The 18,531-nt window shown below is 34.1% G+C and overlaps 1 long non-coding RNA gene across 1 annotated transcript in view; it reads left to right on the top strand.

The window, feature by feature from the left end:
• LOC142875495 (uncharacterized) overlaps nt 1-15,826 on the top strand; it is a 178,152-nt gene extending 162,326 nt beyond the window's left edge. Inside the window, exon 4 of the long non-coding RNA XR_012922853.1 lies at nt 15,567-15,826. This is a non-coding gene — a long non-coding RNA (uncharacterized LOC142875495). The remainder of the gene's footprint in view (nt 1-15,566) is intronic.
• The last annotated feature ends 2,705 nt before the right edge of the window (nt 15,827-18,531 follow it).

Genomic DNA, 18,531 nt, shown 5'->3' on the forward strand with positions numbered 1-18,531 from the left:
AGAGGTTATACTACTTTGCAGTCCCACCAGCAATGTATGAATGTTCTTATTTCTGCACATCCATGCCAACATTTGTTCTAGGACTTTTTAATAAAAGCCATTCTCATTGGAGGTAGGTGATATCTCACTGTGGTTTTGATTTGCATTTCCCTGATGATTAGAGATGTTGAGCATTTTTTCATGTTTCTTAGTCATTAGTCTATCTTCTTTTGAAAAGTTTCTGTTCATGTCCTTTGCCTACTTTTTAATGGGGATGTTTGATGTTTTTCTTGCTGATTTTCCTAAGTTCTATATACATTCTAGTTATCAGCCCCTTATTGGACATATGGCATGCAAATATTTTCTCCAATTCTGTAGGTTGTCTGTTTGCTCTAGTGATAGTTTCTTTTGTTGTGCAGAAGCTTTTTAATTTGATCAGGTCCCGTTTATTTATTTTTGTTGATGCTGTGATTGCTTTTGGGGTTTTCTTCATAGATTCTTTGCCTAAGCTAATATCTGTAAGAGTTTTTCCAACATTTTCTTCTAGAATTCTTATGGTTTCATGCCTTAAGTTTAAGACTTTTATCTATCATGAGTTGATTTTTGTGAGAGGTGAGAGGTGCGAATCCTGTTTCAGTCTTATACATGTTTCAGTCTTCTTCTATCTAATTTTCCCAGCACTATTTATTGAATAGGGATTCTTTTTCCCAGTGTATGTTTTTGTCTGCTTTGTCAAAGATCAGATGGCCATATGAGGATGGTTTTATATCTGGGTTCTCAGTTCTGTTCCATTGGTCTCTCTCTCTGTTCTTGAGCCAGTAATATGCTGTTTTGGTTACTTTATGCCTTATAGTATAGCTTGATGCCAGTCCATTGATGCCTTCCTATTTGTTCATTTTGCTTAAGGTTGCTTTAGCTATATGTGGCTCTTCTGTGGTTCCACATGAAGTGTAGAATTATTTTTTTCTAAATCTGAGAAGAATGATGTTGGTGTTTTAATAGAGATTTCATTGAATCCGTAGATCACTTTGCGTAGTATAGAAATTTTAGCAATGTTGATTCTGCTGATCTATGAGCATGGTATGGTTTTCCATCTGTTTATGTCCTCTGCTATTTCCTTTCTTAGTATTTTGTAGTTATCTCTGTAGAGGTCTTTCACCTTCTTAGTTAAATATATTTGTAGGTATTTGATTTTCTTTGTTGTTATTGTGAAAGGTATTGAGTCTTTGATGTGGTTCTTAATTTGACCGGTGTTGGCATATATGAATGCTGCTGATTTATGTACACTGATTTTGTAACCTGAGACTTTGCTGAAAAGATAAACAAAATTGACATGCCTCTTGCTAGATTAACCAGAAGGAGAAAAGAAAGGACTTTAATAAACTCAATCAGGAATGAAAAAGAAGAAATTACAACTGTTACCACAGAAATAAAAAATATTATTTGTGAATACTATAAAAATATTTATACACATAAATTTGAAAACATGGAGGAAATGGGCAAATTCTTAGAAACACACAGCCTCCTTAGTCTTAATCAGGAAGAAATACAACTCCTGAACAGACCAATATCAAGTACTGAAATTGAAGCAGCAATGACCTTCCTAAATAAATGTTCCAGACCAGATGGTTTCACATCTGAATTCTACCAGCCCTACAAAGAAGAACCGGTGCCTACCCTGCAGAAATTATTCCACAACATCAAGAAGGAAGGAGTCCTCCCCAACATGTTTTAGGAAGCCAACATCACCCTGATTCCAAAACCAGGAAAGAACTCAATAAAAATAGAAATTTTGCATCTCATGAATATAGACACAAAAATTCTCAATAAAATCCTAACAAATCGATTTCAGCTGCTCATCAAAAAAAATAATTCATTATAACCAAGTGGGCTTCATCCCAGAGATGCAGGGATGGTTCAACATACACAAATCTGTAAATGTAATTCACCACATAAATAATAGCAAAAAGAAAGATCATATGATCCTCTCAATAGATACAGAGAAAGCATTTGACAAAATTCAGCACCCTTGTATGATAAGAATGTTTAACAAAATAGGAATAGTTGGAAATTACCTGAGAATGATCAAAGTCATATATGACAAACCCACAGGCAACATCATACTGAATGGGGGAAAATTGAAAGCATTTCCCCTTAGAACTGGAACCAGAGAAGGTTGCCCTCTACCACCACTTCTCTTCAACATACTGCTGGAAGTTGTAGCCAGAACAATTAGACAAGAGAAGGAAATCAAGGCCATCCAAACGGGGGCAGAAGAGGTTTCACTATCACTCTTTGCTGACTATATGATCTTGTATCTAGAAAATCCCAAGGGTTCTGCCAAGAGATTCCTAGAATTGATAAATAAATTCAGCAATGTCTCATGTCACTTTTCTGATTTCTGTCACCATAGATTATTTTGATTGTTCTTGTACTTCTTATGTATTCTTTTGTGTCTGGCTTTTTAAGCTTAACATAATGTTCCCAACACTTATTCATATGATGCATGTATCAGTAGTTCATTTAAAAAATTTTTCTGAGTTGTTTTCCACTGTACAAATATCCCACAATTTGTACATGCTTTCTCATGTTTACTTCTAACTTGTTTTCAGTTTTGTGGCATAAAAGGTTTTAATTATGATAAAGTCTAATTTATCAATATTTTCTTTCATGGCTATTATTTTCTGTGTCCCATTTAAGAAATCTTTCTCTACTCCCAAGGCTATAAAAAATGTATTCCTGATTTTCTTCTATACATTTTATAGCTTTAGCTTTTACACTGAGGTTTATGATTCATTTCATATTAATTAATTCTTTTAGGGTGAGATTAATGTTCATTTTTTTCTCATGTGTTTTAAGCTGTTCTTGTAGCATTTGTTGAAAAGGTTATCCTTTCTCTCACTTAATTATATAGTTGAGGATTTGGGCTATTTGTCCATAACTTCCTTTTTTATCAGATTGATTTCTTCATCAGATTTTTGTATCAGGGTTAAACTGTCTCATAATATGAGGTGGAAGCATTCTTTTATCTTCTATTTTCTGAAGGAGTTTATATGCTATTGATGTTAAGTTTTCCTTTAAGGTTGATATAATTCACCAGTGAATCCAACTAGGCCTAAAGTTTCTTTGTGGGAATCTTAAAAATTAAATTTAGTTTCTTTAATACATATAGGGCTACTCAGATCTTTTATTTCTTCATGAGTCAATTTTATTAGTTGTAGTATTTTTTTAAATGAATTTGCCCATTTTATTTGTTGCCAAATTTATTGACATAAAGTTGCTCATAATATTCCTGTATCATCCTCTTTATGTCTGTAGGATCTGTAGTGGCATTCCTCTATTATTCCTGGTATTGTTAATTTGTGTTATCTTTTTTCTTAAGTATTCTTGCTAGGTGTTTATAAGTTTTATTAATCCTTTAAGAGAAAAACATTGAATTTTGTTAATTTGTTTTACTGTTTGCTTATTTGTGCTATAATCTTTATTATTCCTTTCTTATTGCCTACTTTGAATTTAATTTCTTTTCCTTCTCTAGCTTCTTAAGGTGGAAACTTAGATCATTGATTTTAAATCTATCTATTTTCCTCTAATATAGGCATTTAAAGCTATAAATTCCACCTTCAAACACTATTATGGCTACTTTACACAAGTTTTGATATGTTATATTATTATTATACAATTTAAAATATTTTCTAGTTTCTTTTATGATGTTTTTTATTGATCAATGGATTATTTAGAAATGTTATTTATTGCCCAGATACTAGGATATTTTCTAGATACCTCATTATTATTGATTTTCAATTTCATTTTGTGGTAAGAGAATATATTCTGTATCCATCCATCCATCCATCCATCCATCCATCCATCCATCCATCCATCCATCCTATTGGTTCTGTCTCTCTGGAGAAATTTGACTAATACAGTTGTTCAGGAGCATGTTTTTAATTTCCATATATTTGTGCCTTTTTTAAGATTTCCACTGTTATTGATTTCTAGTTTCAGACCATTTTGGTTAGAAAAGATAATTGATATGCTTTCAATCTTCTTGAATTTGTTTTGACTTGTTTTGTGGCCTAACAAATGATCTATCCTGGAGAATGTTCCATCTGTACTTGAGAAGAATATGTGTTCTGTTGCTCTCAGATGGAATGTTCTAATATGTCTGTTAGGTCTATTTAGTCTAAAGTGATTTCAAGTTCAATTTTTCCTTATTAATTTTCTGTCTGAATGATCTGACCATTGTTGAAAGTTGGGTATTGAAGTTCCCTCTTACTATTATATTTCAATTTGTCCTTCCCTTCAGATCCTTTAATATTTTCTTTATATATTTAGGTGTTCCAATGTTGGTTGCATATATATTTGTAATTGTTATGTCCACTTGATGAATTGACACCATTACCATTATGTAGTGACCTTGTCTCTTTTTACAGTTTTTGAATTAAAGTTTTTTTTGTCTCATATGAATATAGCTACCCCTGTTTTTCTTTTGGTTTCCATTTGCACAGAAAAGCTTTGTGCATTCCTTCATTTTCAGTCTATTTGTTCTTAAAGGTAAAGTGAGTCTCTTACTGGAAGAATACAGTTGGGTCTTGTTTTATCCTTTATCCATTCAGCCACTCTGTCTTTTGATTGGAGTATTTTATTGAAGAATTTAATCCATTTACATTCAATATATTTATTGATATGTAAGGACATGCTACTGCATTTTAAAATTTGTTTTATTGTTGTTTTATAGATAATTTTTTTTCTTTCTTTCTTTCTTGCTGTCATCCTTTGTGGTTGGTGGGTTTTTTTTGTTTTGGTTTGGTTTTTTTTTTGTAATAGTGTGCTTTGAATCTTTTCTATTTACTTTTTGTGCAACTACTATAGATTTTTGCCTTGTGCTTACCATAAAGTTTACATAAAACATCTTATAACAGACTATTTCAAGCTGATAATAACTTAACTTTGATAGCATACAACTTTTTACTTTTACTTACCCCCCATGCACATGTTTTATGTTTTTGATGTCAAAATTTGCATCATTTTGTAATTTGTACTCACTGAAAATTTATTTTCACTATAGTTTTTTTTAGTAGGTTTGTCTTTTAACCATCATACCAGAGATAAAATTGCTTTACACACCACCATTGCAGTCCAGAGCAATCTGAATATGACTCTGTATTACTTATACCACTAAGTTTTGGCCTTTTACATGTTTTATATTATTAAGTAGTGACCTTTTGGTAAAGAACTTTCTTTAGTAATATCTAGTGGTAATGAACTTCCTTGCCTTTTTTTTTTTTTTTCTGGGAAAGTTTTTATTTCTCCCTCATTTCTGAAGGATAGTTTTGCTATATACAGTATTCTTGACTCACAGCTTTTTTCCTACAATGCTTTGAATATATCATCCCACTCTTTCCTGGCCTGCAGGTTTTTTGCTAAGAAATCCACTTACAGACTTATAGTTGTATTTGGATTTCCTTGTATGTGATTGTTTATTTATCTTTTGCTGCTTTCAGAAGTTTTTCTTTGTCTTTTATTTTTGATAGTATAATTGTTTTGTGCCTTGGTGAATTCCTCTATGGGCTGAATTTGATTGGTGACCTTTGAGCTTCCTGTACCTAGATGTTGTCATCTTTCTTTAGATTTAGAAAATTTCAGCCATTATTTCTTTAAGTATGCTTGTGGCCCCTTCTATCTTTTCTCCTTTTAATATTTCCATTATGCAAAATTTAGGTCTCTTTCTGGTGTCCCATAATTCCTATGGGCTTTCTTTATTCTTTTTCCTTCTTTTTTCTTTTTATTCCTCTGTATAATTTCAAATGTTCTGTCTTTGACCTCACTGTTTCTTTTTGTGCTTGATTGATCCTGTTGTTAAAGATTTCTATTATATTTTTCACTTAGTCATTGTATTTTTCATCTTTAGGATTTCTGTTTTTTTAATTGTTTCTATTTGTCAAACTTCTCATTTTGTTCATTTATTGTTATCTAAATTATTGTTACCTAATATTAATTTTTATCTGTATATTCTTGTAGTTCACTGAATTTCTTCAAGAGGATTATTTTGAATTTTTTGTCAGTCATTTTATAGATTTCCATTTCTTTAGGGTCCATTGTTAGAGCTTCATTTGTTTCTTGTGGAGGTGTCATGAATCCTCAATTCTTTGTAATTCTTATAACCTTGCATTGGTGTCTGCATAATTGAGGAGACAGCCACCTCTTTTATCTATGACAGGTGTTCTCTGGTAGGTATAGACTGTTAGTATTTGGTCTAGCCTGTGATTCTGGATGGACCAGCTTGTAACAACCCCAGGCAGGCAGAACTTCAGGCAGCTGGGCCACTACCTTGGCTATGAATTTGGGTGGAGCTTCTGGCTGGGCTCTCCTTTCTAGCTGAACTCTGAAATTTCAGACAGAATTGCTGTCTAGTTATTACAGTTCACCTTTTATCAGGCTGGACCACAGGGTATATTCCCTGGCCAGGTGATATCAGTATTTGAGGTCTGCAGTTGGAATGAAGTTGTAGGCTGGGCTCCAAAGTTAAGCAGAGTTGATGCTTGGAATGGACAGAACCAGGTGCTATGCTTTGTAGAAATACACAATTGTGGTTTGCCTCCATATGTAGGTGGGACCTTGGGGTGGGCTTTGATGCATACAAAGAGTTGTTTAACTCCCAAATGTAGCAGAACTAGCCTTGCTTTTTGTGGAAAAGTGCTGTGGTGGCCATTTCCTCTCCCTGAATGGAGAGGGGCTTTAAGGTTACATGGAGTGATGTTTGAATTCCTCTATATAGCAGGCATCTCTCTCCCTAGGTGGGTCCTTGAGGTGGGGTCTGAGACTGGGCCTGGAGGTTAACCATCTAGGGATTCAAGCGAGGTAGAACTTCCCATCAGTTCTGGGAGTAACCAGCTCAGCTTTATTAGTGGGCTGTGCTATTGGCTGTTATCTCTGATCAGGTGCCACTGCTGGCAGGTACACAGAGCTACCACCAGGATCTGCATGCTGGTCACTGTGATCTCTGCCTCCTTGCTTTGTTTCTACCTGACCTGCTGTGTTTCCCATGATGTGGGACCAGAGTGGGTTTTCTGGGAAGCATCTTGGAATGCCAAAGAAGCTGAATGTCTGCCTCTAGTTCTATTTACCCATTGTGAAACAACCAACTTATATATGGACATGTATAAAACAACTTGTTTATAAGTTGGAGTGGTTCATTGTAAACAAATTTAGATTCCACAAATGTTTGAGTGCCTATATAAAGTAGCACTATGATAGGAGCTTTCAAATATGTTATTTTGCATAATCATAAAAAAACTCGTGTGTGTGGAGGAGTATTATTCATCCTCATTGCATAGAGAGGAATTTGACAAACAGAATTAAAAACATTGTATCATTTCTTAATAGGAGACAATAATAAGATCTTTAGCATTTAAAATGCTCATTTGATATCTGAAGAGGGAGATATAGATCCTACCCTCAGAGAGATAGTCTCAATGGAGAAACATTATTAACCTGGGAAACAGATACCTAGATGATACTTTAATGTGAACTACCAATGACTTAGAATACGTGCCTTTTTTTTGGTAGTTCAGAATTGTGAATTCCCCTTTCCTAACTAATTATTCTTAAGTTATTTTTAGTCCACATACACTTTCCTTCTGGGTCATCTAATTTTGAAATACACTCAAGTCTAACCAAAAAAATCTCAATAGTCAAAAGATGAGTAATAATGTAAAAGCTGCCCATTCAGGAGACACCTAAAGCAAAACTTTTAACAAACACCAGAAGAACAATAGATGACTTAATAAGCCTATTCGCCTAACTTCAACATTTTAGTGATTCTAGGAATATATAACTCAAAATCCATTGAATCTGGATAGGACTCCAAGCCCTCTGTCTTGAAAATGGCTTGGCAGCCTCTCAGCACAGTACAGAGGTCTCATTACCTTCTTGTTTTTCTATCTTACTTTAAATCCTACTTTACAGATTGCGTTGGGGTCAATTTGATATCCATTTTTCAAATAGGACTTTGCTAGTGCTTTTCATGAAACTTCAAATCTCAATTCTTAAAAAATGGTATTAAGTTCTGAAAATGTGCTTTTTGGGTGATCCCAGAAGTGTTTGGCAACAACTGAATTATACAAAACTGAGATAATCCTCAAGCTGAGAAACAGCTTATGATATATACTGTTTGGTAGAAATTTAAATAGTTACCTATATTTTAACACTGATTAAAGTTTTGACTTCTCCAAATATTCAACCGGTAAAGCCTGTAAATACATTTGAGAAGCCTAGGACTTGTTCTCACATTCTCTTCAAAAATTACTGATTTCACTTGAAGTTTTACAGTGGAAACTCACAACTCTCTATAGCTAGAAAGAAGCAGCTGTCTTAGCAAGTACAGAGGATAAGAAAATACTTCCCAAGGATTTCTGGGACTTCCCATTACCTATATGTTGTTAAGATCTTAAAATCTGTGGAGAAAATGAAAGTTTTATTTGTTTATTTGTTTTTAAATGAAAAGGCTAGATTATGATAATTGGCTGCACCTATTTGGAATCAGCCCGTTCCCATTTTTCACTTAACATGCTGCTGCATGTTTGCTTAATTACTCGTAGAAATGTGAATGTCATCAAATAAGAAATGTATGGTGTTACCTTTTAAAAAATACATAGGCAGTTGGCATGTTAAGGAGAATCATTTCCATGAAATTCTAAACTTTATGAACTAATGCTAAACATTTTCTAACTAACTGTTTCAAAGATTTGAAAAAAATTTATTACTATTAAATCTTGACCAGATGACTAATGATAGAAGATTATATACTTTCAGTTAATTATTTTTCTTGTTGCTGTATTTGCTTTTGGGGTCTTAGTCACAAATTCTTTCCTTGAGTCAATGTCCAGAATAGTTTTTCTATGATTTTTTCTAGAATTTTTATGGTTTTCAGGTCTTATATTTAAGTCATTAATCATCTTGAGTAAATTCATTTTTACATGGGGAGAGATAGTGATTCAGTTTCATTCTTCTGCATGTGGCCCTCCAATTTTCCCAACACCATTTATTGAATAGGGTGTCCTTTCCCCAGTGTAGATTTTTGTCTACTTTGTCAAAAAATCAGTTCATTATAGGTATATGGTTTTATTTTTGGATTCTCTATTCAGTTCCATTGATCTACGTGTCTACTTTGATACCAATATAACACTGTTTTGATTACTATAGTCTTATAGTGTAATTTGAAGTCCGATAATGTGATGCTTCCAGTTTTGTTCTTTTTGCTTAGGATTTCTTTAGGTATTCAGGCTCTTTTTAAAATTCCATATGAAATTTAGGATTGTTTTTTTCTAATTCTATGAGAAATAACATTGGTATGTTGATAGGAATTGCACTGAATCTGTAAATCACTTAGGGCAGAATGGGCACTTTAATAATATTGATTCTTCCAATCCATGAGCCTATGATGTTTTTCCATTGTGTCATTTGTGATTTATTTTATCAGTATTTTGTAGTTCTCCTTGTAGAGATCTTTTACCTCCTTGGTTAAGTATATTCCTAGGTATTTTATTTATTTTTTTTGCAGCTATTGTAAATGGTATTGAGTTCTTGATTTGATTCTCAGCTTGACTGTCATAGTATTTAGAAATGCTACTGATTTGTGTATATTAATTTTGTAACCTAATAATTTATCAATTATAGGAGTCTTTTAGAGGAGTCTTTAGGGTTTTCTGGACAAAAGATCATATCATTGGCAAACAGAAATAGTTCAGCCTCCTATTTTTTCTGATTTGAATGCCTTTTATTTCCTAATTAGTTAACTAAAAAGTTTCTGCACAGCAAAGAAAATAATCAACAGAGTAAATAGACAACCTACACAGACTGGGAGAAAATATTTGCAAACTATACATCCAACAAAAGACTGATATCCAGAATTTACAAGGAACTCAACCAAATCAGCAAGAAAAAACAAATGAGCCCATTAAAAAGTGGTCAAAAGACATGAACAGATTTTTCATTGCAAGAAAGGAAATAGAAAACACCATTCTATCACCTAGTGATAACCATATTTTTACATATCTTTCTAGACCTTTTCCTATTCATGTATATGAAATATGTATTTTCAATCAAATTTATGCTCTTTGTTGTTTTCTTACATGCCTTTTTTGAAACTTAAGTGTTGTAGTAGATAGAATAATATAACCCCTCTCCACCAAGATATCCACGCTCTTATTCCTGGGAACCTGTAAATATGTTACCTTATATGGAAAAGGGGAACTTAGGCTGGATGGAGTTAAAATTGCAAATCAATTGACCCTAAAATAGGGATATTATTTTGGATTGTTCAGATAGACCTAGTGTAATCACAAGGATCCTTAAAAGTGGAAGACCAAGGCAGAAGAGTAAGTTAGAGAGATTAGTTGTGATTTGAGCAGGACTTGACTTGTTGCTGGCTTTGAAGATGGAGGAAGGGCATTATGAGCCAAGAAATGTGGACAGATTCTAGACGGTGGAAGAGGCAAGGAAATGGACTCTCCCCTAGAGCTTCCAGAAAGAAATGCAGCCCTTCCAACACCTTGATTTTACCCCAGTGTGATTGATTTCAAACTTCTTACTTCCATTTATGTCAGATAAAAACTTTGTATTTTTTAAGCTACTAAGTTTGTGGCAATTTGTTATAGCAGCAATAAAAACTAATACATGTATCAAAATAATTCTTCTGTTTTCTGTGTTCATCCACTATAGGTTTTTCTTTATTCTTTTTTTTTTTTTGAGACGGAGTCTCGCTCTGTTTTCCCAGGTAGAGTGCAATGGCATCATTGTAGCTTAGTACAACTTCAGACTCCTGGGCTCAGGTGATCCTCCTGCCTCAAGTCCCAAGTAGCTGGGACTATAGGCATGTACCACAATACTAGGCTAATTTTTCTACTTTTAATAGAGATGGGGGTTTCACTCTTGCTCAGGCTTATCTTAAACTCCTTAGCTCAAGCAATCCTCCCACCTCATCTTCCTAGAGTGCTAGAGTTGCAGGTGTGAGCCACCATGCCTTGCTACTATAGGTTTTTTAAAACTAATATGTAAACATGAATTTGAAAGTGATGGGGGAGGGAGTATGTGGGGATCCTGAGGTACTTCAGTGGAATCCTTAGAGTTTCATGGAATTCATTTTGAACATTGTTAAGTTTTAATTATTGAATAAGGGTGTGATTTTTTGCTTTCATGGACCTGTGATTTCTTATTTGGTGATTTTTTTTTCACCTCTTTCCTTAAGTAGGGAGTGAACAGAAGGGGACCTCATGACCTCAAGAAGTAATGGCACAGGCTGCTAAACATTGCCCTATGTGCAAATTTGTGTCTGCTAAATCTAGATACAACAGCTGTTTCTCACTTTCTTACTGATGTGCTCCAAACATTCAGCAGTATCTGTGAAAAACACCTTTAAAATGGCATATTTATGATGTGACAAGTGGAGATTAAGATTATTGTGCTTATACTTGGGCGAGATATATGTGGTGTGATTGATGTAGACATGCAAACTAAAACTAAAAGCTTGGGTTGATTCATGCATATTTTGTGAATATTGTGGTTGTTCTCAAGCTTAAGGTAGTGGAAATTCCAGGAATAAAAATCACTAATAGCTTGCCAACTTTGAACTTCTGGCATTTTTGACATAAGCCTAAAAAGTGCTGAGCCAGTTTCTTTTTTCATTGCCGATATACCACATTTATTTTAGAGATGAACCTACTGACTTAAGTACAAACTGTTTATAATTGTATTTGAGGACTTTCTCAACCTTTTCTGCTTTGTTTCCTTATATTACCCTATAATAATCTAAATATTATCAAAACTGGTTGTTTTCTGGTCCTTACAACTAGTATCTTTTTGTTTACTTGAATTCCTCCCTCTACTTAGAATTCTTTCCCATCTACCTCAAGAAGTAATGACACAAGTCCATTTTAGCCTACTGAGAGTTCAAGTATTTTTCAAATCCCAGGTAAAATTCTATCTTCTTACATGCAACATCCTCTTATTCTCTTAATAGGAAGGGATTTGTCTATCTCATAGAGAAGACTGTGGCACATATTATGGAGATTTAAGTATTTATTAACTCATTGGGATAGAGAATTTCTGATTTTTTTTCATTCCTTTAAGACCTAGTATAAAATTTAGGTTCTCAGGAGATACTACAAGAGATTAATATTGGAGTAGAAAAATTAGGACTATGGACATGTGTCCACACACAGACAATTATTCATACTTGAAAATCAGCTTTTGATGATTTGTTTTCAGTATTTGTATTCTGCCTTTTATTTTGTATTAATGTATGTTTATCCCTAACATACTGGTTGTTTGTACTTAATATTGAAGGTTCAAAGAACTAGACTATTTAAAACAAAACAGTACATTAATCTCCTTGGTCACCTTAGAACAAAGAATGAGAAAATTCAGCTACCATATGTTAGTTCTGAATTCATCGTATAATTGAAAAACATCCTAGAAATTATTATTCCCTCTTAAGCTTTGGGAAGTTAAGGAAGAAATGAGATTCTTTCAAGTTGTCTTGTCCTATTATGGGTAAATTCCTCCTTATTGGAAACATTCTTATTTTCCCCTTCAGCTGCTCAAATTAACCAAAAACTAGCTTTAATATAAAATAGATAGCTCTTCTCTATGTAACTTTCATTCCTTCATTTCCATTTTTTTCATAGGGAATGTGGTGTTAGCCTTACCTATTTTCATTCAACAAATATTCATTCAACACAAATGTTTATTGAGCACCTAGAAACAGTGTCTAGCTTGTACATCAGTGACTAAGATAAAATCCTTGTTCTCATAGAACAATCATTGTAGTGGGGACATTTTCCAGATCATTAATCTGTCATTTTCTCATTGAAAGTCCATACCTTCTTATCTTCATTTTCTTTCTGAATCTTTGCTGACCTCAGCTGGTATTTTGTACTTACTGTAGCTTCTTTTGTGACTTTACCTGATTTTTGCTGTTATATTGCACTTTAGAATACGTTATCTGGATGCCTAACATTCTGACTTCAGTTCACTGTCATTCTCGACCTTCATCTACATATTACCATTTTTCATGGTCAGAACATAGAGCTTGCTATTAAAAGATACTTAGGACTTCTTCTGACCACAGTACTGTAATAGAGACTGGATTTACCTTCCCATTTGAAACATCTACAATACTGGAGAAAATATATGAAATAATGGGTTTGAAGAAAGCACATTAGGCACTACAGGACAGTGATCTCTGAGAGAGAGGAAACAAACAAAATAAACTTTACAGTTGTACCATCTTACTGCTTAGAGAGAATGGGCAGATTTCCATGTAGGGAGCAAGAACCAAGGCTGAGCCCAGTGGTTTTCCGGAAATGAGGAGATGGAACTAGAAGTCCAGGAAAACCAAGGCGGCTAGAGAGTTCACAGCTGTACACAGAAAGAGCTTCAGAGATCTTCAGAGGGTCCCCATTGAGTCTTCAGATGATTACTGACCTGTATTGTATGTAATGAAACTGTCTGAGGCCAGAGAATGTCCATCCAAAAGAAGCAGAGGGAACAATCTGGAGGATTTGTACAGGTCTGGGAATAGTTTATATTGTCACCAGCTAGAGCGAAAAACTTCATATTAATAATTAATGGGACATTGGACAAATTACTAAAAAGGATATTCCCTTGTTGGTATGACAAAGTCAGTATTAGGCCAAATGTTGCTCTGGTCCTTTTTATTTTATTTTTTTAAATTTCAGCATTTTATGGGAGTACAAATGTTTAGGTTGCATATATTGCCCTTGCCCCACCTGAGTCAGAGCTTCAAGCGTGTCCATCCTCCAGACAGTGCAAATCACACCCAGTAGGTGTGTATATACCCCTCTCCTTCTCCCCCCATCTGCCTGACACCCAATGAATGTTATTACTATATATGCACTTAAGTGTTGATCAGTTAAAACCAATTTGATGGTGAATACATGTGGTGCTTGTTTTTCCATTCTTGGAATACTTCACTTAGTAGAATGTGTTCCAGTTCTATCCAGGATAATACAAGAGGTGCTATATCACCATGTTTTTGTGGCTGAGTAAACCTCCATGGTATACATATATACCGCATTTTATTAATCCACTCATGTATTGATGGACACTTGGGTTGTTTCTACATCTTTGCAATTGTGAATTGTGCTGCTATAAACATTCTAGTGAAGGTGTCTTTTTTATAGAATGTCTTTTTTTTCCTTTGGGTAGATGCCCAGTAATGGGATTGCTGGATCAAATGGTAGTTCTACTTGTAGCTCTTTGAGGTATCTCCATATTGCTTTCCACAGAGGTTGTACTAGTTTGTAGCCCCACCAGCAGTTTATGAGTCTTCCTATCTGTCCACATCCATGCCAACATTTATTGTTTTGCGACCTTTTAACAAAACTAAAAAGTAAGCATCAAAAAAATCAGACTGGTTCCCAGTGGAAGGAGCCTGTGAAAGTAGCTGAGTTGTTTATGCACTCCAGGGCTCATTCTGAGCTGGGCAAGCATGGCTCTCATCCTAAACACCATATAAAAAACTTTGAAAATTTCACCAAGAGATAGACCACTGATCCAGTGCTGGGGGTGGGGGACACAAACACACAACATATTTAAATGGCACTACAAAAACTTTGAAAATAGAACTGTCATTGAGACTATAACCCAAAGAAGGCTGATCTGAATTTATGGCATACAAAGAGTGAGGAAAAGCTCAATTGGGTTGGATAAAACATATAACATTCAAAAAATAAGGTGATGCAGATGTTGGAATTATCTGACAAAAACTCTAAGGTAGTTACTATAATAATGCCCCAACAAGTAAACATGAACACTCTTAAAACAAAAGGAAGTAAAGAAATGGGAAATATAAAGCAGAAGCAGTAAAGAAATGGGAAATTTAAAGCTGTCTCAGTAAAGAAATGGGAAATATAAAGCAGAAGCAATGGAAAATTTAAAACTGAAAAGTACAATAACTAAAAAAAATAATGTCAGAGGTTTAGTAGACGAGTGGAGATGACAAATGAAAGTGTCAGTGAATATGAAGATAGATCAAGATAAACTATCCAATCTGAGCAACAGAGAGAGCAACAGAGAGAAAAAAGATTGAAAAATAATTTAATAGATCTCCAGGGGCTGGGCATCATTATCAAAAGGTATAATACTTGTGTTATCAGTGTCTTAGAGAGAGAGAGGAGAAAAAGCACAGTATAGGCATATATTTAAAAAACTAGTACCTGAAACTTACCAAATTTTTTGAAAGACATAAAGCTGTAAATTCAAGAGGCTCACAGAACCCCAAATAGTATAAATGCAAAAGAAATCTGCATCAGACATATCATAACTAATCTGCTGAAAATGTAAAGCAATGAAAAAATCTTGAGAGCAGCCAGAGGAAAATGATTTATAAGATAACTACAATTCAAATAACTGCAGATTTCTCATCAGCAACTGTGGTGATAGAACACCATTTTTTAAGTGCTGAAAGAAAAGAACTATAAATTGCAAATTTTATATCAGGTCAAAATATCCTTCAGAATAAAGGTGAAATAGACATTCTCAGATTGATGACAACAGTTTATTTCCAGGAGACCACTTCTAAAAGAATTGCTAAAGGAAGTTCTTCAGACAGAAGAGAAATGGCACCAGAAGGAAACTTGGAAGATCAGAAATGAAGGAGGAGCATAGGTATGGTAAATTTTACGTCATGTGTTTTTTACCACCACCACAACAAAAAATAAATAAATAAAAGGAAGGAAAAAGTTATACTCTAGAAACAATCATCAAAAGAAAGCTGGAGAGATTACACTAATATCAGCCAAAGGAGACTTCAGCAAAGAAAATAACCAGAGATAAAGAGGGGTTTTATATAATGATAAAAGGATCAATTCACCAAGAAAACACAATGGTCCTAAATTTGGGTGCGTGTAACAACAGAGCTTCAAAATATATTCAGCAAAAACTTACTAAGATAAATTAATTATTTAAATAAGTTATACTGAAAATTAGGCAATTTATGTAAAATTGTACAAATTACAAATGAATGCAGCAATAGAAATGAGATCACTGGTTTCTTGGAGATAAGAAAGAAGCATTACAAAGGATCAGAAGCAAACTTTCAGCAGTCATGGATATGTTCATTACCTAGACTGTGGTCATGGTTTCTGGGGCACATATATGTTTTAAAATTTATCAAATTGTATATTTTAAATATATGCTGTTTATTATATATTGGTTATATTATACATCAATGAAACTCTACAGAGATGTAAAATAGAGACATAGACTGGAACTGGAGTGTTCTTCCATATTCATCTTAGTTCATAGATTCCTATTTTTCCCCATTCCTACTCTTCTTCCCAACCAAATCTGCTCTTTGGTTTTTTAGGTCTCTGGTTTCTTGCACCTCTTTCTTTGTATTTGGTTAGCCCCGTGCTGGACATACATCAAAGAAAGTCAAAAGACTGGGAAGTGCTGGAATGTGTGCTCTTACCATTTTGACTGAGAGAAAAACAACTTAATCTATAGGGAGAGGGTATGTGAAGAACAAATTTTTAAAAAATTTATTTTTTTAAGCTCTTGAATCTTGAAGTCACAAAACTACCAGTTATTTATAAGGTTGGTTTACTGGAAGAAAACAAAAAAACGACCATCTGTAAAAAACAAAACAAAACGAAAAATAACAAGCACATGAAAATATACTTTATATCATTAGTCATTAGGGAAACACACGTTAAAACCAATGAAATATCACTTCACATCCACTAGGATGACCATAATAACAATAATTTAAAAGTGGAAATAACAAGTATTGATGAGAGAAATTGGAATCCTAGTACATTGTATGCTAGTAAATTGCATACAATGCTAGTAAATTGTATGCTTATAGTCTGAATTCATGATGTAATATTTCTGGGATGTGATCTGTGGTTTGTTTTCATTGATGTAATATGTGCTTGTCTTTGTGTTCATTAAATGACTGAAGAAGGGCTTCATAAATAAGAGCTGCTTCTAGAACATTGTAAATTCTGGACTTTAGACTCAGAAAGAAACCGTGGATTTCTTCCTTTAACATCAGATGGGTGGAAAACTGATTATTTTGTTTGCTTCTACAATTTCCACTTATTCCCAAAGCTTAGAAGATTGGAATTGATTACTGATTTGCCTTTGAACATAACTAGATTTGAAAGCATTTGTCAACTAGTATTTGGCAGTGGTTAGAAAAATGCCTCAGTTGATATAGCTTCTAGTTTCACTTATGATTTGGTTTGGGTATGTGGCTGTTACTATTAGTTTCTTACCTAACAGCCATTTTCACCCCTCTTCCTTTATAAAAGGGCCTCAGTTTTCTTCAGGAATAGACATATATGTGTTTTAGGGGAGTTTGATTCTTTCCCAACTTTAGGTAGGCAGATCGCGATTACTTTAAGTTAATCATGATGATTTTAATCTGTTTACCAATGATTGGTTTGGGAATGGCCAAAGAAGTGAAAAATGGAAGTCAACTGTAGGGCTTCTGGGAAAGATTTCTTCATTTTTAAAAGAAATGCACAGGGGAAAAAAGCCCCTTTTCTGCCTCTAGACTTTGTGAGGAGATGATGCCTGCAGCCATTGTAGCCATCTTGCTACTCTTAAGGGATAAGCCTTAGGATAAAAGCCAACACTCTAAGTTCAGCAGAGCAGAAATTGGAAAGGACTTGTATCATTAAAGATATCACCAAGCCACTGAATTATTCAACTCTAAAAACACCTTACTTCAAGCCTTCTCTTCTTATGTAAGATATTACATTTATGTGTTATTATATTATTATTACTTTTTTCATGTTATTTGCTGCTGAAAATGTTCTAATTAATTCAGAGTAGGACCCTTTAGTAAGAAGCTCTAAATCTTGTCCTATCTAGACCTTCAAGGAGGCAATAAATATGGTGATCAGGAGCATGAGCTTTGAAGTGAATCATATCTATGTTTAAATCCTGGCTCTTGTCTTTTGATATATGAGTAACCATCTCTAAGTTTCCTTTTTGTCATCTATGAAATGGGACTAATAATATTAGCTATTTTATAGTGTTATTGGGATTAAGTATGATGATGCATTCATAGTCTTAACATATTATCTCTTACATATTAAATGCTCAATAAATTCTTATTATTAATGTTCACAAATGCAGATTGATGCCACTGTCCACACCATTTATGCATTCAACAAATATTAATTAGGCACATGATTTGTAGGTTGAGTGTTAAGAATAGCTTCCTTCTGTCCTGTGGAGACAGAAATCTAAGCTGTGAGATGTGTTGTATTTATGGGAGAAAGTTTTATAGTTTACAGGAAACTGTAAAGCTTTCAATGGAAAGATCAGATAGTTGAAAGTTCTTTACTTCTGTGTCCTCTAAGATCTGGAAAGAAAGAAATGGACTATCTAGTCTTGCTACTTTGACTTTTGAGAATGCCTCAGAAGGCCCTTGTTCTATTCTTATAGCCGAGAAGCATCCTCCTCTGCCATCATTAGCTGTTCTAGTTTGCCAGGTCATATCCATGGCCTCTTTGTTCT

This window comes from Microcebus murinus, chromosome 14, assembly GCF_040939455.1.
Source record: "Microcebus murinus isolate Inina chromosome 14, M.murinus_Inina_mat1.0, whole genome shotgun sequence".
Classification (NCBI taxonomy): domain Eukaryota; kingdom Metazoa; phylum Chordata; class Mammalia; order Primates; family Cheirogaleidae; genus Microcebus; species Microcebus murinus.